Source organism: Bos javanicus, chromosome 27, assembly GCF_032452875.1.
Source record: "Bos javanicus breed banteng chromosome 27, ARS-OSU_banteng_1.0, whole genome shotgun sequence".
NCBI lineage: Eukaryota > Metazoa > Chordata > Mammalia > Artiodactyla > Bovidae > Bos > Bos javanicus.
In genome coordinates, this window is record NC_083894.1 from 32,933,231 (window position 1) to 32,954,889 (window position 21,659).

The 21,659-nt window shown below is 45.6% G+C and overlaps 1 long non-coding RNA gene across 1 annotated transcript; it reads right to left on the reverse strand.

The window, feature by feature from the left end:
* Window positions 1-7,548: 7,548 nt before the first annotated feature.
* LOC133239992 (uncharacterized) lies at window positions 7,549-13,786 on the reverse strand. The gene is made up of 2 exons (XR_009734071.1): window positions 10,540-13,786; window positions 7,549-8,363 (listed from the first exon to the last, which is right to left on the reverse strand). It is a non-coding gene; the product is annotated as an uncharacterized LOC133239992 (long non-coding RNA).
* Window positions 13,787-21,659: the final 7,873 nt, after the last annotated feature.

Sequence of the window (21,659 nt, forward strand, 5' to 3'; positions counted from 1 at the left end):
ATCTCGCAAATACAATGCTGACTGAAAGGAGGTAGACAGAAGGATAAAGTAAGTGGAAGTGTCTGTGGCTCAGTCATGGCCAGCTCTTTGCCACCCCGTGGACTATAGCCCGCCAGGCTCCTCTGTCCATGGGATTCTCCAGGCAGGAATACTGGAGTGGGTTACCATTCCCTTCTCCAGGGGATTTTCCCGACCCAGGGATCAAATCTGGGTCTCCCGCACTGCAGGCAGATTCTTTATTGTCTGAGCCACAAGGGAAACCCAGACATAAGGATATATACGTAATAATTCCAAAATTAATTTCCGGTGACATGATTCAGAACAGTGGTTACCTTATGGTGAAAGAGGGTGAGAAGGGATGTCAGAGAAGCTGTTAGAGTGTCAGTAATAGGTCATATCTTGATCTAGGTGTAGTTATATAAGTGCATACTTTCTAAAAAAAATAATAATTAGGCTATACACTGAAAGTTTGTGGGGTTTACTGTGATGTATGTTATACTTTGATTTTTTTTAGGTGTTTTTTTTTTTTAAAGCAAAGGGGTAATAAACATGAGATTCAGGATAGTGGTCACTTCTGGAGGACAGACCAGAAAATCAGATAGGAAAGCACACAGATGCTTTAAATTTACATACCGGATGCAAACCTATACCCTTTTGTATGTATCATATATTACATTAAATGTGAACAAAAATCATTTTAGTTAAAAAAAAAAAAACCTACTCAAATATTTAGAATCCATGTGCTGCACTCAGGAAGAATTTGTAAATTAAGTTCATATAAATGACCTTCAGAGATATTTAAATACAGGAAGACAGTTGCATTAATTGAATAAGTGCCCTCCGAGCATCACGCTGATTGTCCCTTCAAGAATCCACTTTGTATGAAGCTGAGCAATAATAATGACAGGCATTATTGAGTATACACGACACTGTCTGTCGAGCATTGTTGTGAATGCTTTACATGCATTTAATTGTCGTATAACCCTATGAGGCCGGTACTGTGATCACCCCAATTTAACAGATGGGGAAACACACACAGGGAGTTCAAGTGATTTGCCCGTGGCCTCACAGCAGGCAAGCATGAGAGCCAGCCTCGGAAGGCAGGTTTTGAATTGCAGTCTGGTTTCAGAGCGCACTCACTTAACCTCTGCAGCACTCTGCCTCCTGCGAGAGGCACATCTCCAATTTCTGGGAGTTCTCAACCATACCCAACTTCCAACAAGGCCTGAAATGGAATTCCAGTGTTTTAACACCTGCCTCCTAGAGAAGGGTGTAATGATGTATCCTCAGTAACAATGACAATCAACCATGTTGTCATTACCTTCAATAACATCAGCAATAAATAATAAATAAAGCCCACACTGTACCATATTACAGAGAGGATTTGAAAGTTGCCATGATGGGACAGTTAACATGTGCCTGCATCCCAGACCCTCATTAAGAAAGGAGGAACCTAGATAAAATATCTTTTCTCTCTGAACTTTTTCCTGTCCTTTCTTGGCTTATAGCATCTAACACCTTAAACTATACACTCAATTTATTTGTGAGGTGTATCTTACCTCTCCTCTGGGAGGACAGAATTAGTTTCTGATTCTTCCTTGCCTTCCTGTGGTCCACATTACATAGACGTAGTAGATGCTCAGCAAATACCTATGTGATGAGGGCATCAGTCAGTTCAGTCACTCAGTCATGTCCAACTCTTTGCAATCCCATGGACTGTAGCACATCGGGCTTCCCTGTCCATCAGCAGCTCCTGCAGCTTGCTCAGACTCATGTCCATCGAGGCAGTGATGCCATCCAACCATCTCACCCTGTTCCAGCCCCATGTCCTCCTGCCTTCAATCTTTCCCAGTGTCAGCATCTTTTCTAATGAGTCAGTTCTTTGCATCAGGTAGACAATATAAATAAAGATGAGTTCAAACACTCCAGTTCTTTAAAAAAGCATGCACGTATCCCTTGACCTTGCCCATCAAATTCACTGCTATATTCCTGGGACTTAGAAAAGGACCTGTAAATTGGTAAATACATTTTGGTTGATTGAATGAAAATATGAAGGACAGACAATTCTCCCACACTGTAAAGTATCTATATCCAATTTCTCAACTGTGCAAATGGTCTGACTGACACTTACAATGGGTCAACATGTCTGTCAACTCAAAGGAATAAGGAATTTGCTGCTGTACTGCTGGGTCTTGATGACAGAAGGAAGAGTTTACGGTAGAGTGATGGGCAGCTGGCTTGAGAGAAACCCTGCCCACTGGCCCAAGCCTGTGGCTGCAGTGGTGGTGGCCTGCCTTTGGGGTATGCAGTGAGCACTTCCTATCATGCAGTCTGGGGGAGGATGGGGTTGACTGTAAATGTCTTGAGTATCTTCAAGAATTTTCTTTTCCCCCGATCCAGCTTTATTGAGATGTAACTGACGTATGCGTGCTAAGTCATTTCAATCGTGTCTGACTCTTTGTGACCGTATGGACTGTAGCCTGGCTCCTCTGTCCATGGGGATTCTCCAGGCAAGAATACTGGAGTGAGTTGCCATGCCCTCCTCCAGGGGATCTTCCCCACTCAGGGATTGAACCCCCATCTCCTGCAGTTTCTTCATGGGAGGTGGATTCTTTACCACTGAGCCACTGGGTAAGCCCATATATCTTCTATATATACCTATATATCTTATAGCTAATATACCTATATATTTTACAGATATAAATATATAGATATAGATATTGTATCTGCTTTATCCATTCATCCAGTAATGGACCCTTAGGTTGCTTCCCTGTCTCAGCTATGGAGAAAAAGGCTGCAGCGAACATGGGAGTTCAGGTATCTGCTGAAGATCCTGTTTTCATTTCCTTTGAATATACACCCAGAAGTAGAATTGCTGGATCACATGGTAGTTCTATTTTTAACTTTTGAGGAACTTCCATGCTGTTTCCATTGTAGCTGCACCAACTGAATTCCGTGTGAGCATGCACAAGGGTTCTCTTTTCTCCACATCCTTGCCAGCATTTACCTCTTGTCTTTTTGATGACAGCCACTCTAAAAGATGACTTTTCCTTGTGGTTCTGGTTTATACTTCTCTGATGATTAGTGATACCGAGCACCTTTTCATGTACCTGTTGAATATTTGTTTTCTTTGGGAAAATGTCTACTCGATTTTGCTGCCCATTTTTTTTTAATAAGATTGTTTGAGCTTTTGCTATTGAGTTGTATGAATTCTTTTATGCTTTGGATATTAACTCCTTATCAGATATATGATTTGCAAGTCTTTTCTCCCATTCTGTGGGTTGTCTTTTCATTTTGTTGATGGTTGCCTTTGCGGTGCAGAAGCTTTTTAGTTTGTAGTTCCCAATTGCTTAGTTTTGCCTTTTTTACCTTTGCTTTCCATGTCAAACCCAGAAAATCATCACCGAGACTGATGTCAAGGAGTTAACCACCTAGGATTTTTCTAGGAGTTTTTACAGCTTCAGGCCTTAAGTTTAAATTTTTTTTTAATTATTGAAGTATAGTTGACTTGCAAATTATGTTAGTTTCAGGTGAACAATGTAGTTATTCAATATTTTTATAGCTTACACTCCATTTAAAGTTATTATAAAATATTGCCTATATTTTCTGTGCTGTACAATATCTCCTTGCAGCTTATTTATTTTATACCTAGTAGTTTGTACCATGTTCAAATCCTTAGTCCAGTTTGAGTTGATTTTTGTGTAGGGGGTAAGACAGAGGTCCAGTTTCCTTCTTCAGGATTTTCTTTTTTTGTCCTGTAAGAAGTCATCACCATAAAGCAATTATCCTCCAATTAAAAGTAGATTAAAAAAATTTTTTAAAAGAAGTAACCAGCAACATCCAGCTTTGTGGTGGGGAGAGGGAAGGAAGTTCCCCTCCTCAGTCTCCCCTGCTCCACGCCCATCTCCCGTTTTCCTTGGGGCATTATTCCTCTAGCAGTGGGGAGGCACATGCTGGCCCTTTTCATATAGGCAACATCACGAGGAAGGGTGAGGGACGCCTCGAGGCACCTTCTGGAACAGACGTCTGGGGAAAGACTGTTCTTGCCGTCCCTTACATAGCAGGCCTTGTTCCTCCACCCGGGACACTAACCCCCTTCCTCTCTCCTCCCCAGTCCTTCGCCTCCTACCCCGCGGCTCCTTCAAGCTCAAAACATAGCTGTCCTGTCCTCTCTTCCTCCCCGCCTCCTCCTTCGGGTCTGCCCCGGGGAAAGCCAGAGCCTGGTCTCAGGAGCAGAGAGAGTCTACAACACAGCCCACGGAGCCTGGAAGAAATGCCCTGGAACGAGACTGGTTCTTGGGGGCCTGGCTCACCAGAGCATCAGAACTCGACACTCAGCCCAGCTTGTCTGTTCAGATCCTTTCATTGCACAAAGTCCACTTCTGGTCACTGTATATTGAGATGTCCCCTACAGGGCATCCATCCGTCAGCAAAGCACCCCGCTTCCCTTGGCTGAGCCACATTCGAGGGGGGCTGCCCTGGGGATGGGAGGAGCCTAATCCTGATCGCTCTCTGACACTGAGGCTCAGAACCCAGTGACTGAGAAGTTTCCTCTAGACGCCTCCTTGTCTTCTAGAAGCATCTATTCATTCTTAACGCTCTGGGTGAGTTTTTATGGCACCTATTTCAACCCCTCTGGGTGTCTTCCAGTGATGTCTGCCTGGGTCCGTTCTCTCGGGCGCTCTCTCCATGTCTTTTTTTGGCTCCTTCTATTTCTTTTTGCCTCTCTCTGTGTGTCTCCCTCTGTCCGGCTCCAGGCCTCTGCACGTTGCCCCGTGTCCCTGCCTCCTTTTCTGTCCCTGGGTTCTCCTCTCTCCTCCATCCTCCAGGAGACCCTGGGAACGAAGCTCGTGGCGCCAGCGCTTTCATCCCGATCCAGGTGGCTACAATCCAGGACAGGATTTACGGTGCCCTGACCCTGAGCCGTCAAGAAGGAACAGCCAGATTAATGGGGTGGGCGGGCTGTGGTAATAATCGTTTGTTTGATGTGACAAGCCTGATAGGCGTTGATTTACTTACAGACTGATGGGCTTTTAATTGAGCACCTCCATCCCAGGCACTTCAAAGGCGGGGGAAGTTGACAAGGGGCCCCTTTCACGGAGGGCTCCCGGTGATTGACAGCCCCCCTTCTGCCCGCGCTCCCCTCGCCCGAGGATTGGGCCCGGCAGCCCTGACCCGGCCCCGCTGGCAGAGTAACACGTCTTTCTGTGCAACTCAGAAATGGCCTTTTGTCTGCTGCCAAGGAAGGCAGGCCCTGCTCGGAAGGGCCGGCCGGTCTCCCAGGAGGATGAGGCGTGGAGGGGAGTCTGAGATGCTGAGAACCGGTCCACAGGACTAAGGCGGGGGCAGCGGGGCCTGCGAACCGGAACCGCTTCTTTGTTCTTCCGATTGTTGCTGGGCCCGCTGGCTTCCGCTCACCTCTTCCTCCTGTCCTCACTTCCTCTCTCTGTTTCAACTCTCCTTTGCTTGACTCCCCAGCTCATGGCCTCTGCCTTCTCCTCCACTTTCCCCTCGCACTTCTTCCTTCTGCGGGGAAAGGCCCCACGAGGTGGAGTTGGCATTTGCTGTCCCCCGGCCTGACCTGTTGACACCACCCCGCTCCCCCGGGACGGCCGCCCTTCCCTTCTCAGGCTGCAGGCGGCGAGACCTCAGCTGGGAGCACCCTGGGACCCCTCCTCGCTGCACTGGTGTAGATGGCCATACAGTGACCAGGGCCACAGAGGCCTAAGGGCAGGGACTCAGGTCCAGTGGGGTTTCCATCCCATTTCTGTTTGGGCTAGAAGAAGCTTTAATCATAGAGGTTTTATCGTGTTCAAGATTTTGAGTATTGAAGGCTAGGACTTCATCCCCACCCATGGGGAGAGACCCTAGACTCCCGTAGGGTTTCCTCAGGCTTCCTCACTAAGTCAGGGGTCAGTGAGACACCCCCGCCCCCTCAGCCAGCTTCAAGTTCTAAGTCAAGCTTCTTTAGTGACTGTGGGAAGCCATGTTCCCTGTGTTTCTCTTCTTCCTCTGTAGTAACTGAACCAAGATCATTGGGCCAGGAAGTGAAAGAGTAGATACCTGGCTAGAAAGGCATCATAATAACTCACATTTGCATAGCATTGCAGAGTTTGGAAAGTAATTTCACATATATTATCTTAATTGGTCCTTTAACCACCATGTGAGGTAGTAAGTGGGATGTTGTTATGGCCATTAGAAGGTGTTAAAATTGAGACTCAAAGGATACCATGTTCCCAAGAGGCAGAATTGGCTCTCAAACTCAGGTATTTCCCTCCAAGTCTGCTCCTTCCTTTGCCACCCCCACTGTAGCTGGAGACTATTGAACTGTTCCTTTGTTGTTCTTTTAATTATTGTTAAATAATTAAAGGTCTTAGTTTTGGCACTCCGGATCTTCGACCTTTGTTGTGGTATACAGGGTCTTTAGTGGTGGTGTGCAAACTCCTGGTTGTGGCATGCGGCATCTGGTTCCCTGACCAGGGATCGAACCCCAGCCTCCTGCACTGGGGTTGGGAAGTCTTAGCCACTGGACCACCAGGGGAGTCCCTGTCCCGTTCCTTTGGAGGCTGCATTTTCTTATGCCAAGCAGATGGTTCCTTCCTACTTTTATTTTTTTGTTTTCCCCCTTTCCAGGCCCTGTCCCAGCTCCCTACCTTCCTGGTCTGGGTGTCCAGTGACACAGCCTCTGGTCCTAGCACCGAGGGGCCGAACCTCTGCCTCTGTCTCTGCCCCCAGAGTCTTGCCTGCTTCCGAACCTCGCCTGAGAATGTGGTGTTCCCTTAAGAGCTGCTGCATTTGGTTCTCTGGTATCGAAGCTTGTCACCTATCATTTGACAATCCACCCCACAGACTCCTCTCAGAGGCCAGAAAACACATGTCCCTTTCTGACCTGCTGCAGGGGCAGCTTCTTCTACAGAGCCAAGCCCCAGGGCAGAGGCTTTCAAGCAACTAACCATCTCTCCCTTTTCTGCCTCTCTGCTTTGGATGTGTTTCCTGGTTGTGCTTAGCGTCCCACATTATAGTGATCTGTTTCTATGCTGGTCTCCTCACTGGAGTCCATGGGCAAGTACACGTCTTTGCATCTTATAGTTCCAGTGTACAAAGTGAAATTTTAAAATATTTATTTATTTGGCTGCACCAGGTCTTCGTTGTGGCAGGCAGGATTTTCCATCTTAGTTGCAGCATGTGGGATCTAGTTCCCTGACCAGGGATCGAACCCAAGCCTCCTGCTTTGGGAGCATAGAGTCTTAGCCCTGGACCACCAGGGAAGTCCCTGAAAATAATGTTTTACCATAGCTGATTCATAATATTATCCTACTTTCAGGTGTTAAACATAGTGATTCAATATTTTTATAATTATATTCCACTTAGTTATTATAAAGTATTAGCTATAGTCCTCCTCCTGCTGTACAATATATCCTTGTAGCTTGTATATTTTATACACAGTAGTTTGTACCTGTGGTCCCTACCCCTGTCTTGCCCCTCCTCCCTTCCCTCTCCCCACTGGTAACCATTAGTTTGTTCACTATATATGTGAGTCTGTTGCTGTTTTGTTATATACATTCATTTTATTTTTTTAGATTTCACATATACATGACAATATACAGTATTTATCTTTGTCTGATTTACTTCACTAAGGATAATACCCTCTAGGTCCATCCATGTTGTTACAAATGGAAACATTTCATTCTTTTTTATGTCTGAATAATAGTCCACTGTATATATGTATCACATATCATCCTTTATCCATTCATCTGTTGATGAATACTTAGGTTGCTTCCATATCTTGACTGCTGTGAATGATGCTTCAGGAAGCATTGGGTTGCATGTATATTTTCAAGTAAGTGCTTTCATTTCCATCAGATATACATCCAGGAATGGAATTACTGGATCATACTGTAATTCCATGGTTTTTCCAGTAGTCATGTATGGATGTGAGAGTTGGACTGTGAAGAAAGCTGAGTTCCGAAGAATTGATGCTTTTGAACTGTGGTGCTGGAGAAGACTCTTGAGAGTCCCTTGGACTGCAAGGAGATCCAACCAGTCCATTCTAAAGGAGATCAGCCCTGGGATTTCTTTGGAAGGAATGATGCTTAAAGCTGAAACTCCAGTACTTTGGCCACCTCATGCGAAGAGTTGACTCATTGGAAAAGACTCTGATGCTGGGAGGGATTGGGGGCAGGAGGAGAAGGGGATGACAGAGGATGAGATGGCTGGATGGCATCACCAACTTGATGGACGTGAGTGTGAGTGAACTCCAGGAGTTGGTGATGGACAGGGAGGCCTGGCGTGCTGCAGTTCATGCGGTTGCAAAGAGTCAGACACAACTGAGCGACTGAACCGAACCAAACTGAACTGTAATTCTATTAACAGTAAAAAAAATATTTTCACGAATGAATCATTTTACTCTATGATTGCAGAGTGGAGATCTTTCTAAAGCATAAAAATCAGAGCCCAGAAGTCATAAGAGAAATGATGGATAAATTTGTCTACATAATTTATCTTTACATATTTTGCAAGCAAAGTCAGATGACAATAAACAGGTGTGTAAGGAACATTTGTACAAATAAATGTGTAAGAATAGTATCAGCATTACTTCATATAATAATAGAACATTCAGAAAACACAGCCATTAAAGGGACCAGGTAAGTACATTCCGGTACATAACGGTGAAATTTTTGTTGAAATGATTCTTGCTGAACTATTTGATGAAAGGCCACAGTATGGTGTGGCAGTAGAGTCAAACAGCCTAGGATATATTCCTAGTTGCACTGCTTGCCCTCGGACAAATCATTTAAATCTTACATTGCCTCAGCTCCTCATCTGTAAAATGGGACAAAAACACCACCTACCTCATAAAGTTATTGTAAGGACTGAATGAGTTAACAACACATTTCATCTAATCATCTACATTACACCCTTATTTCACGTCCAACAACAAAAGAAAAATGCTGCAAAATAATCTGTGATACAATGCTCTTTTTAAGAAATCAATGTCAGAGACATTAAAATGCAAAAAAAAAAAAAACAAACTTAGAATTGATTAAATTTTTCTGTGCAAAACACTTAGAAGAGAGGCTGCACAGTCCACGCTAAGGGAGCTACTGTCCTCATCACTGAATTGCATTCTCTCAAGACTTCTGTCTGAAGAAGGCAATGGCACCCCACTCCAGTACTCTTGCCTGGATAATCCCATGGATGGAGGGGCCTGGCAGGCCACAGTCCATGGAGTCACAAAGAGTCGGACACAACTGAAGTGACTTCGCTTTCCTTTCTTTTAAGACCCCTATCATGGGCAAGTGAATCTTCATTTTATAGGTGAGGAAGCAGAGACTTCAAGAGATGCAATAGCTTGACCAATTCACAGAGCACTGAGCCCCCAGCAGGCATTTCAACCTGCCCTTAGGGTGCACTCATCCAGTGATTACAAGAGCTGACCACTGCCCACCAAGGTGCCAGGGAGTTGGGAGCTGAGTGTTGTTCTCTATTGCATTTGCTTTCCTAAATTGAAGCTTTCCCTCTCTGGTGCAATTACTCTGCTTCTTCCTCCTCCTTCCTCCTTTGTCCTTGACCCTGATCTTGTTACTTTGTTTATGGCTTTGGGTCATACTGTATCTGTGTTTTGGATAGTAAGGGACCTCAAATCTTTTATGGAGGCAAGAGAGGTACAAATAAGTATAAAGGTAAAACTTAGCTTTTAAGGATGACATGTAGCAAGAAAAAAGGAGAGAGAAACATGTCCACGATCACGCACAAGGATACGTAGGCTCAGCACCAACACATCAAGAAAGTGCTTACAGACCACCCTCCAATCCTACCACCGAGGGATTGTGATGCCAGATGTCCTCAGAGCTCAGCTCACCCCCTCAAGCTAGGTTGTCTGCCACAACAGGCTCTTTTTTCCCATGACTCAGTGAGACACTAGGAGGTTGAGGGAGTAGAGGGGAATTTTGAGAGGGAATGGGAGGGCAGCTAACTTTAAGATCTTCTCTGGCTCTGCTTGGCACACCCCCTCCCCGCCTCAAAAAAAGGAACATACACCTGGAAGAGTGTGAGTTTATAGGTAACTATTGCAGTGAGTCTGAGGCAACCAGAGCATCCCATGAGCTCCAAAGGGAACCAATGTCTGTCGGTGTTTTCAAGGAGGCCTATCAGTGTTTTTAAGATCAGAAAGAGAGACTTCAGGACCCATTTCCTCTGGAGTTTTGCAGGGCCTCCCCACAGCCCTAGTGGCAGCTCAGGACCCATGAATCTTAAGATCACAGACAGATGCCATTTGCCACATCTGCGTCATCATCCCAAGTGAGGAATCCCAATATTCTACCTCTTCTACTAAGCTTGTAATGTTCATGTTAAAAGATAATGAACAGGGACTTATGGTGATCCAGTGGTAAAGAATCTGCCTGCCAAGGCAGGGGACATGAGTTTGATCCCTGGTCCAGGAAAATTCCACATGCCATAGAGCAACTAGCCTCTTTGCCACAACCATTAAGCCTGAGCTCTAGAGCCCATGAGCCATGACTACTGAAGCCCTCTCACCTTACAGCCAGTGCTCCACAACAAGAGAAGCCATCCCACTGAGGAGCTCACACACAACCAGGAAAAGTCCATGCACAGCAACAAAGACCCTGCACAGGCATAAATAAAACAAAAAATTTTAAATGATGATGAATACCCAGGTTCCCAAGGACTGACATAATCAAACTGAATGTAACTCAGTTTAATGTTGAAATTGTTAACCACCTTGAGCTACTAGTTAGTGTGATATCCAAGAAGTGTATTTCCTTTAAATTTTAGAGTATCTGGTGGAGCTCCTGTGAGTTCTGGGCACCTTGGTGCAAGGGAAGCTAACTGGTATCTCAAGATGGTTAACAGATAAAGAAAAAAAGAAAATGAATAAAACAGGGCATAGGATTGCACTGGGCTCTTCGCTCCCACGTAGAGAAGCCACCAGTTGATTAGGGCATTTCATTCTTGAATTTTCTTGGGGTTTTCAGGATGGAGAGGGTTTTTCTAGAACTTCTGTTCACTGTCCCACATGCCCTGAGATCCACAGAACACTGAGTAAAGAGTGGAGGTGAAAGAAAGCTGGGTGAAGTAGTGAGATTAACAAGGTTAATTGCATTAGGGAGCTTCGCCATTCTCCAGGTTAGATAAAAAAAAAATGTACTCTAGGCTCCGATCCACCAGAGAAAGAAAGGTATATCAGCAAAGGAGGGGAAAGAGGAAGATGGGTGTTTGGCTATTTATTCAAATACATGCAGTTCATCTCTGTTTAGGGGCCTCCCTGGTGACTCAGATGGTTAAGAATCTGCCTGCAGTGCAGGAGACAGGTTCAATCCCTGGATCAGGAAGATCCCTTGGAAAAGGGCATGGCAACCCACACCAGTATTCTTGCCTGGAGAATTCCATGGACAGAGGAGCCTGGAGGGCTACAGTCCATGGGGTCACTTCTCAAAAAGCAGGTTTGCACCAAATCCCTTCCGATGTCATCTGTATCCAAGCCTCCTGTGAGATAATCCTCTTAATGGAATATTTAAGAAATCAGATATAAATCACCAACCTTTTATCTCACCAGAAGACTCATGTGCCATAGGACGTCTGGTGTATACATCTATCTACACGCAGATGGTTGCAGGTGTCTTTCTGAGCAGATGTCACCGTATTTTTAGGCTCTATATGTTTTCCAATATCTAAATCTATTTTTTTTCTGGGTGCAAAAATTTTAGCAATTTTAGAAATCAGAGCCCAGAAAATAGAGGCACCTGGAGACATTTCCAAATTAAAACACACATCCCTCAGAGAAACCTTTTGTGTCATTTGCAACCAACAAAAGTGCCTATTGTTATGACGTGCTCATAAATAACTTGATTTTGGCATACACTTTGGTACCAAACAGAAGATGAATAAATTAAATGTGATTTACAACCTTTTTCATTTTTATTAGCACTGCTCTGAAGAGTTTATGTAAGGGACGTGCCAGAGCAGTTATGCCAAATGTTTTAAGGCGTTGGTATTGATATTATATAAATTAAGGTGTTTTAATTTGCATTCTTTAATTAACTAAATACTGGCAGAAAAATAAAGCACAAGGGCAGCCCTGACTTATTGCCTCTATTAAACTGCTGACGTCTCCGAAAAGATGCTTTAAGTAATCCAATTCATTCGGAGAAGGGGAGGGAGGCGTATTAACACTCTCTTATTTGGCAAAATATATTGGGGTTTAAGAAACCAATGTTCAGCATTGTTTGCAGGGTGGTTTAGGGGGTGGTGTTTTAAGAAGGTCTGAATTTATGTCCCTAAAGAAGGAGCTGACCCGATGCTTTAACCATCCATCCTATGCAAGTCTGAGCTAAAGAAGTGGAGGCAGCCTGGCCCCACCACTGGGCACGGGCAGGCTCCTGGATGTAGGGCCCTGCAGACCTGGATCGCCTGCCTTTGTTGCCCAGAGCTGTATCACTGCCAGTCTCAGAAAGAAAAGCTGGTTGAGTTAACCCAGTGGTCCAATGGATCCTATATCAACATCTGTTGTTGTTCAGTCGCTGTAAGTCATGTCTGACTCTGCAACCCTATGGACTGCAGCACGCCAGACTTCCCTGTCCTTCACTGTCTCCCAGAGTTTGCCCAAACTCATGTCCATATCATGTCCATATCAACTTAATCATGTCCAGAAATCAAGGAGAGAAATAGCTAACAATCCTTCAGTGGAATTAGCTGCTTCTGGTCAACCCTTCCCTTCCCACACAGAACCCCCCAACCACACACACATACACACACACACACACATACATTCTAATAAGATATGCCAGGAGTACTCTAATTCCTTTCCATAAGCCCTGGATCTGATCACTATCTCCAGTGACTTTGTGTTTTCTTTTCCATTATGGTTTATTACAAGACACTGACTATTGTTTCCTGTGCTATACAGTAGGATCTTGTTGTTTACTTATATCACAAGAGTAGTTTGTATCTGCTAATCCCAACCTCCTAATTTGCTCCTCCCCCATCCTCTTTCCCCTTTGGTAGCCATAAAACTGTTTTCTATGGGAGACTTTTTTAAAAGTTACTCTTACTGTGGAGTCATTAACTTCTTTCTCATCCAAGTTCTTCCTTTCTCTTCACTTTCTAGATCGTTCTTGATTTTTGCTGTTTCTCCTCTCCTGGTCAGGCTTCATCTTTTATCATTTTCCCCTCCAGACTTTTAGGGGGGAACAGTTCTAAACAGCTCTAAGGAAAAGATTACAACTCCCAGTGGTTGGCCAGAGGAAAGAGCCAGCTCCTCAAACACAGGTGAGAGCATTGTATTTCCCTTCCCTAAACCCGAGGGGAAAGGAGCCATCTGTACAAACTTCCCTGTTCTCCCGTGATTCCCAGGGCCTCTGGCTTCACTTCTCTGCCTGGACTGGGAGTCAGCACGTCAAGGGCAGACCTCTAGGGGCTCATGGATGCTTGTTGAGCTGACCGGAGACATCACCCAGGGAGAGGTGGGCTGGAGAGCGGAATTCACCTTTCTCCTCTGTCCACACTCTCTCTGCACCTTCATACACATGGTCCCTTCTGACACCGCCCAATCAGAGGCAGTTCAAAGGCCACCCAAGTCCCCTCGTCCAGACCTCAGAGGACTGTTGTTATGTCACGGCCCCACCCCAGCGTTCTTCCTGGACGCCTTTCCTCACTTGCTCCACAGGATGGATTCCAGCTTTTTAATCAAGAAAATGCCATTCTCCTTCACCAGCCTCCTGCCCGCCTCCCCCAGCCCCACCCGCCCACCCCCCCCAATCGCACTTTCTTGTCGTTCCCCATCTCGCAGCTCTGTCAGTTGTTTTAAAACAAAAACATGTCTCCTGTCATAAATGAGATTGTCATTATGCATGTCGACTGCAGTGGGGGAAAAATTCACCCGGGGCCTGATGTGGAACAGGCATAAACATCATAAGGAAAAGGACACGGTCTCCCCAGCGTTTGCAGCTACTGTACTATTCTGGTTTGGATTATTTGGGTTGTGTGTGTGTGTGTGTGTGTGTGTGTGTGTGTTTTGGTTGTTGCTGTTGTTTTTATCATTTGTGCATTGATTTATTATTTATTTCAGGAAATGAATGAGAAAAACAAAGACACCTGGCAGAAAGCAGTTGTGTTCGATGTATCAAGATGGACGTTGGGAAACGTGGAAGGGGTACCTTCAGGATGCCTGAGAAAGGTCTTCAAGATGGTACAATTCTTTTTTTATATCTAAGTATTTATTTTGGCTGTGCCACACATGGGCTCTTTAGTCTCAGCATGTGGGATCTAGTTCCCTGACTGGGGACTGAGTCCGGGTCCCCTGCAATGGGAGCATGGAGTCTTAGCCACTGGACCACCAGGGATACCCCTAGAATTCTACTTTAGACGGTCTGGAATGAACGTTTATCCTGATTCTATGGCCCATCAATACTCCATGCAGTCCTGATTCCTCCCAGTGTCACAGGGTCAAGGTCACTCACAAAAAGTGAGCTTGGACTCAGTGGACCAAAGAGGCCCAGCCCTGGGCCTGAACTAGAGGAGACAGAGGCTTTCCTGTGCTTCTTTGCAGCAAGAAACTAAGGTGTCCAAACACCTGCAGAACAGCATCATCTGCTGCTCTTTTTTTAGTTTTTTTTTTTCTTGGCAAATGGTCGATAAAGCAGAAAACTCTTATCATCTCAATCCTTGTTGAGAAGTTACATACCCATGCCCTTGGTACCTTTGAATTCTGCAGGCAATACCTATCCAAAAATACAATATTCAAATAAGAACAAAGTGAAGACTGCTCAGCCGCTTTGGCAAGCACTCTGCTAATAGTAATTACTGATGTCATGATTTGATGTCTTCAGACACATCACAAGCCTCATGCTGGAAATTCACAGTGAGAACCAGATACAAACCTCCATGGATACAATAGCAGTTTACGGATTATCTTTGGCACGAACTTCTGCTTTCTTGTGAGCGTGAACGAAAAAAGGTGCAGACAATCCAGCGTTTCTGTTGGGGTTCACTGATTGGAAAGTTGGCAATATTAAAATGTGTATTTATCAAAATCATGGATTCCTTGAGGCTGGACGTAATTTTTCCTCTCCTCTTCCTTCTGCTAAATGAGGGAGAACGTGGGACGAGAAGGAAGAGGAAAGCTAGAGAAGCAGGCACATTCTCTTAAATCCAGAGATGGAAATGGAACCCTTCTTCCTGACCCTTCTCCAGATGAACGGCCCAGAAGTTCCTGGAGGCGTTGCCCTGGCTTTCTTCCCTGAGTCCCTCGGCTGAACTTCTCACTCCAAGGGTGTGTTGGGTCCTACCTACTTTCTTGAAAGGGGCTTGTTTTGAACGCATATAGCTTTCAGCCCTGCAATTCTATTCCTAGGAACTTACCCTATAGTTTTATTAGCACACATGGAGAATGATATATATTATATATATGGTAAGACCCCCACATACAAACAAGTTCTGTTCCAAGAGCGCTTTTGTAAGTCCAACTTGTTCATAAGTCCAACAAAGTTAGTCTAGGTACCCAGCTAACACAATCAGATACATAGGTTTATAATACTGTAACAGTATTAATACTGTTAATACTGTACTACAATAGGTTTATAGTAGTTTTCACACAAGAGATACATATGAAACAAACACACAAAGAGATTTTTAACCTTATAGTACAGTACCTTGAAAAGTACAGTAAGACAGTACAATGATGGGCATCCAGGGGTGGCATCGAGTGAAGAGGGGAGAAGAGTCACTGGAGGAGAGAGAGGAGGTGGGAGATGGCAGAGCTGAAGGATCGCCACCAGCAATAGGAGACGGAGGGCAAGCTGCGATTTCACTCACGCCTGATGTTGATGGAACGGATGTTTGCATCTTTGAAAGTTCCAAACTTGATGGTTCATTTGTAGGGTACTTACTGTATGTCTAAATACACATATAAACATATGTATGGTTATTCACCGCGGGAACAAACACTGGAAACCATCTAAATGTCCACCCGCAGGGGAATGGCCAAGTAAACTCATCACACATCCATGTAACAGTGCAGTGAAACTAAAAAAGTAAATAAATAAAATGCAGAAGCCCATGATGCAATCTCCAAACTATATTAGCTTTTAAAAAAAGCAAGTGCAGAACATTGTGTGCAGTGTGTTGCCCTTCGTGTATAAAAAGGAGGAAGAATACATATGTATTTGCTAATGTATGTACAGAATACCTCTGAAGGATGGACAATACACTCACAGCACTGATGCATGGGGGAGAAGAACTGGATTGCGAGAGGGAGGTCTTTTTCAATGCTCATTCTCATCGTTTGGGAATTTTGCGCCATGGGAATGCACTTAATCATAAATAAATAAGTGCATGTTTCCAAAAAAAGTAATCGCTTAAATCATTTTTAAAGGGGGCTTATTATGTAAATCTCCACTCTGAATGGACTACTATATACTTGGATACTTGCAGCCAGCGGCTTGGTTGGGACCCCGCCTCTTGGATTTCCATCTCCCAGCAGAGGCTGGCAGAGGGCCATGGAAATAAACACTCCTCGAAATTGTTCTGACATCTTGGAATTTGGTTTTATCAAATACAAGCAGCGGTAATTGAGCCACTGCCTGAGCAGCTCTTCCCTTTTCTCTAATCGTGTTTGTTGAAATGAATTTGAAGCTGCACATCCCTGCTAATTGGGAGGCCAGCCTAGCAAAGGGCCTGCTTTGGGCAAGTTGAGAGGCTTATCCACCAGAAGGGGGGGTGGGCATCAGAGAACTATCATCACCTTCATGGCTGAAGCCCACGGGTGTCAGAAGCAGGTGTGACATCTGCCCTGTGCAACTGAAACAGTTGGTTTGCTACCAGGATCTCTGGGGCCCCAGTGGTTCCGGCTGGGAGGGTGTGCTTAGAGCACGGGGGCAGGACATCTGAGGAACCCTGGTCCCTGCTTCCCTTCCTGGGGCCTCCACCCTGCTCTTGGACTCCCCTTATACACAAATGAGAGATGATGCATGAACACACCTGAAATGATGCATACTAGCACCCAGAGGTGCTCAGTAAATGTGGTAGAATCTGAACTGAACATGAAGCAAATGCTTTTTAGAACAGTGGGCAACTGGAATCAACTCCTATGTCTAAAATACATTAGCCACAAGGATATACGGTACAGCACAGGCAATACAACCAACGTTTTATCACAGCTTTGAATAGAGTATAATCTATAAAAAATTGTGAATCACTGCTGTACACCTGAAACGAATATAATCTTGTAAGTCAACTGTACCTCAATTTAAAAAACAATATATAAATAAATTAAAAAAAAAAAGAATAATGGGCAACTAAAGTACAAGGTAATGAGCACGATTTCAGTTAAAGCCTCCTGACTTTTTCTTTTAATCTACAAAAGAAGCCCACAGGTGCCCAAAGGAGAAGATTTCCCTGCCTTTTAGGAGCCAGAAATGTGCATGTCTTGGAGGTGACCAGGACTGGCCGGCCTGCCGTGGTCCTTATCTCCCCTGGGATCACCTCAGGCCTGCACCTACCAAGTAGCCAATAAACAGTACTTGAATGAATTCATTCAATCCAGTTCAATTAATGAAATGAAAGTTCACCTTATTCCCTTCTCTGTGTCAGCTTCCTTTCTACCATATTCTCAGTCCTGGTGCGAGTGCTCAGCCGCTTCAGTCATGTCTGACTCTTTGTGACCCCATGGACCATAGCCCGCCAGGCTCCTCTGTCCATGGGATTCTCCAGGCAAGAATACTGGAGTGGGTTGCCATGCCCTCCTCCAGGGGATCTTCCCAATCCGGGGGTCAAACCTGTGTCTCTCAGTCTCCAGCACTGGGAGGTGGGTTCTTTACCACTAGCTGGAAATAAAAATAAAAACCTGGTTGTGAAGAGCAGTATTCTGGAAGATGGTTGAAGTCATTTGCTATTTTTTAGACAGCATTTTAAAAACCTTTGCCAACAAAGGTCCATCTAGTCAAGGCGATGGTTTTTCCAGTAGTCATGTATGGATGTGAGAGTTGGACTATAAACAAAGCTGAGTGCCAAAGAATTGATGCCTTTGAACTGTAGTGTTGGAGAAGACTCTTAAAAGTCCCTTGGACTGCAAGGAGATCCAACCAGTCCATTCTGAAGGAAATCAGTCCTGAATATTCATTGGAAGGACTGAGGCTAAACTGAAGCTCCAATACTTTGGCCACCTGATGCGAAGAACTGACTAATTGGAAAAGACCCTGATGCTGGGAAAGATTGAAGGCAGAAGGAGAAGGGGATGACAGAGGATGAGATGGTTGGATGGCATCACTGTCTCAATGGACATGAGCTTCAGTAAACTCTGGGAGTTGGTGATGGACAGGGAGGCCTGGCATGCTGCAGTCCATGGGGTCGCAAAGAGTCGGACACAACTGAACGACTGAACTGATATTGATAATGAGACTGTGCCATGCAGCAGGTGGGATCTTAGTCCCCCATGCAGGGTTCAAACCCACGCCCCTGCGCAGGGAGCACTGAGTCAACCACTGGACCTTCAGCGAAGTCCCTGAAGTCTTTAGCTTTCCTGCTGCTCTCTCAGGCCTGCATTCAGATTAGCTCAGAAACAGATATTGCATTTGAATCCTGGTTCTACCACTTTTGAGCTGTGTAATTTGGGTGAGTTACTTAACCTCTCTGAGCCTCAGGGGATCACCTATAAAAACAAGCACACTCCCTACCTCATCGGTTTGTAGTGAAAGGTGAATGAGTTCTTACAGGTAAGGAGCTCAGACAGGCCGGCATACCGTAAGGCTCCATAAATGTTATTACTACCCAGGGTCAAACACTCTCTGCTAATCACAGCCAAGGTGTTGGCAGATTACTAAAGGATGATTCCTCCCAGCAGTATCTGCAACTTAAAAGGGGAATCTGGAAGAAACCTGAAGGCCCAAAGGAACAAAGTCGTCAAGGGTGACTGCCCAGGGCTAAGGTTGATGCATGGGGTGGGGCTGGTGCAGGGAGGGAACTTCAAAAGCACACCTCCTGGCACCCCCCTCCTTCGCTGCCCCCATCCCCACCCCCTAGCCACCCTGCCTATCTCCCTGAGGGCTGATAGGAGATAAACGAAACCACTTCTTCAAAGCACCCAGCTCAAGGACCATGATCAAACACGGGGCTGGAAGATAAGCTTCAGTCTACATTTCCTTTGTCCGCTCCTTCCCACCACTTCTCCAAAGGAAACTCAAGGTGGGGGAGGGAAAGGAGGTAATTCCTCCTTCTTTCATCAAAGGGAGTCACCTCCCCATCCCCGTGGTGGTGGGGCTGTGAGAGGAGATCCAGGAGGCCCTGTTCTGCCAGGACTACCACGTGACTTCAGGCTCCCCCAGAAGCTCTGGAGGCCCCGACTTTATCTGTCAAAGCAGGGGGGAAAAAACACCTGCCCAAAATAACTCAGAAAATTGCTGCGAGATGATGAATGCAAACAGGTATTTGGGGAAAGATCCTTTAATGGGCTCATACAGTTGACATTTTGAAAAATACTAAGTCATCCACCTTTTTGTTTACACGGAGAGGGGAGACAGAGCTAAATAACCCTCCTCCGTAAAGTTCTTATTCATTCATCAACAAACTAGCACTGGACATGGATGGCATTCAGACTGCGTGGATTCAAGCCCCCATCCCCCACCAGCTCAAATTGGCGGCGGGGGTACTTAACCTCTCTGTGCCTCCACATCCTCCTGGGTGAAATGGGGTAACCACACGACCTACCTCCTAGGGCTCCAGTGGGGACTAAAGAAGAGAAATCGTGCAAAGCACTTACACATGCTTGGCTCTCGTGTTAGCTGCAGTGACCACAATGGTTAGACATCCCTCTAGGCAACAGAATACAAAGAGGATGAGAGCTATACAGAAGCATCTGCGGTCCAGCGGGAGGATGGATCAATAAATACTGGCAGGTGCCAGGTGATGAGTGTAATAACAGAACAGAATCGGAGCTGTGAGAACAGAGAAGAAAGGGCAACCAGAGTGGGCTCCCCAGTAAGGCCGGTCCTTCTAGCTTTGCCCGCTTGCTCTCACAGTGCCCCAGGCTCTTCTGGCCTCCCGGTGCCCGGGGCTGTGTCTGAAGCTAGGCAGACGCAGGTAGTGCTGAATCAGGGCTCCTGGCCAAGGCAGTAATTGCCAGCCGCTGAAAGATATTAAGTGCCAGGGAGGAAAACCAAGTCCTCTGTGAGGCAGACTTTTCAGAGTTCTTACAGCTTGTAAAAAAAAAAAAAAAATGTAAATAGTTACCCAGTGAGATATTATTTCCTGTTGTTGCCATTAGGGCTTGAGTGTCATGTAGAGAGAACCCATCATTCAGGCAATTCAGCCTCCTTGACGATGGAAAACTCCGCATTAACGCTACACAACGCACCTCCCACCGCTCCTCCCAGCCTGACTCAGGCGGGTTTCTTTACGTAAATTGAAATTTTGAAAAAAAAAAAATCTATAAATATTCAGAATTTCCTAAAGGATTTTCGTGATGGCTTCTTAGAGGTTATGTTTTTTTTTTTTTTCCAAAGACTTGTTTGAGTGGAGACCGGGGAAGGGGTATTCTCACTTGGGTAGGGGGCTGGGCTGGAGCCTCGGATCCTCCAGGCCTGGGGGCTACTGCTCTGAGCAATCGCCCCACAGATGCTGAGGACACCACTGGTCACAGCTATCACTGGCCTTCCTTTGTGCCGAGCACTAGAAGTGTGACATGCATTGTCTGGTTTGGCCTGCCGACCCTGAGGCGGTCACTGCTAGGTTTTTGTTTTTTTTTTTTTTGCTTAGTTTTAAATATTTATTTCTATGTCTTTATTTGGCTGCATCCAGTCTCAGTTGTGGCACGTGGGATGTTTAGCGGCGTAATGGGTGATCTTTTTTTATTAAGTTGTGGCATGCAGGTTCTAGTTCCCTGACCCGGGATTGAACTTGGGTCCCCTACCCTTAGAAGCATGGAGTCTCAGCCACTGTACCACCAGGAAAGTCCCACACTCTTAGGTTTTATAACTGAGGAAATCAAAGCTCAGAGGGGTTTCCTTGTCCAGGATCACTGCAGGATTGTGACACAGAGGCCTAGTTCCCAGAGACCTACCTCCATGAGAGGACTTTGTCACCCACTGCTCACAGACCTTTGGGTGAGTGACTAACCTCTCCATGCTATGCATGGGAATGACAAAGGTACCTGAAGCATATCGAGAGCCTGAAGCACAGAATGTGACTCTTCCCCACGTGGGCAGGGGTACGCTCAAGCAGCCCCACCCTGCCCTACTGTCATGGTGCCCTCCCTCGAAGGGCAGTCTGGGAAGGGCCTCTTAGCTACGCAAGAGCCACTTTTCTGCAAGGGAAGCACTTGGGCCCTGAACAACACAGTGTCTCACATGGCCTTTTCAGCCACACCCCATCAACCCCAGGAAACACAGCCCAGCTTCTTTTAACCTTATTCTCTCCCAGGTGACAAGTCATTCCTTTGAAAATGGCCTTGCAATAGGCTACTAGGACCCCATTTAGGACTCTGTAGAAGTTAGCATTTCAGCTAAATGAGTATCAATTACCGATTGTAATAATCCTCTAGCATCCAGTGGCAAAGAATCCACCTGCAATGCAGGAGATGCGAGTTCAATCCTTGGGTTGGGAAGATCCCCTGGAGACGGGCATGGCAGCCCACTCAAGAATTCTTG